Below are 1428 nucleotides of genomic sequence, written 5' to 3' on the forward strand. Positions count from 1 at the left end.
CCAACGATCGTGTTACATGACATACGGCTGGAGGTTTTCTATAGGGGCGTAGTGTCGTCACGGGCTACAGAAATCGGCAGAGGGCGGTGCTAGAGAAATGAAAGAAAATATTTTTACCTAGAGGTTGTCAAGCCAAGTGTGAAAGACATGTTTTTGGTCGTGCTGGTATTTGCTTATACTTTGGTCTCCTATTTGTACAACACCGTTACTGATTACATACACAGGCTTGAGAAATTGGAACTCTGTGCTGAAATCTTGTGGCACTAGTTAAAGTGCTAGATTTAACTAGATTTAGCTAGATTTAAATATTTTTTGGTATCAAAAACTCAAAGACTGATTTAGAAAATGTAGACGTTTATATATTTAAACCGAATCAGATGGTTTAAAAACGTGGGCGACGGAATTGAACATTCTGGGTTAAAATCAAATACCATCTCATGTCAGTACTAGATAGCAGGACTGGGGGGGGGGGGGGTATGAGGTTTAAACAATCTCTACAGAGTAGCTGGCTGAGAAACATTTTAAATAGGTTTCGCTGGTTCTTCTTTCGCTGAAGTGCTTTGTGAAGCCGTTTTACTGAGATAATTATTTAAAGACAGAACTGGATGGCTTTAACCCCATCACAACGGCTGGGACTGTATGACCCACTCAAATCTTCTATCAACAACCATGATCTCGACTCTAGCCCCAAAAACACATCACTCAGAGAACGCATATATGGTGAACATGTTCATTAGGAGACTACCGTTGTATATGATGTTGTTCTTGTGATTCCTCCAATCCAGGCATATTAAAAAAACCTCTCAACTTTTCTGTCCAACAGCAGGTCAAGTCTAAAGTTCAGTCAACCATGTCGTAGCCAGTTTTTTTTTTTGTCAAACGTCATTGACCTCAAAACGGACGCCTTCATTAACCTTCATTACCAACTTCTAATAGCTGATTGTAATTATTGTTTCGTTGTTTACATTTCCAAGAAAAGGTGTCCATGTCCTGAAATGGTCTCAGAGGCCCGGTCCCCTCCCCCCCCCCCCAACCTACGCCTCTTCTCACCTGTCTTGCACGTGCACCCAAACACCGAGTGAGCAGCGACAGATCCCACGTGACATGCCGCGCCCTAATCAAACATCACGACACGATAACGGTCCTAATTACTCTCCTTTAATTAACCAATCCGGGTGTACTCCGCTTGCCAATCACCAACCACGTGACATGCGTGACCTAGTTCACGCAAACGACAACGCCACCTAGATAAAAACAACAACTCGAGTATTTTTTCAATTAGAAAACCCCATCAAAAATTGAGTCCCCTCTATGGAGTGTCGAGTTACAGTAAACAAAATGCAATCACAAGGTGCCACGGCTGTGTAACTCTAAGCTTAACCCGCGACAGCTGGTACGGTTATTGATTTGTACTGGATGTGAACTAGA

The sequence above is a fragment of the Physella acuta genome, unplaced genomic scaffold, assembly GCF_028476545.2.
Source record: "Physella acuta isolate Inbredline_101_S28 unplaced genomic scaffold, ASM2847654v3 ptg000240l, whole genome shotgun sequence".
Lineage (NCBI taxonomy): Eukaryota > Metazoa > Mollusca > Gastropoda > Physidae > Physella > Physella acuta.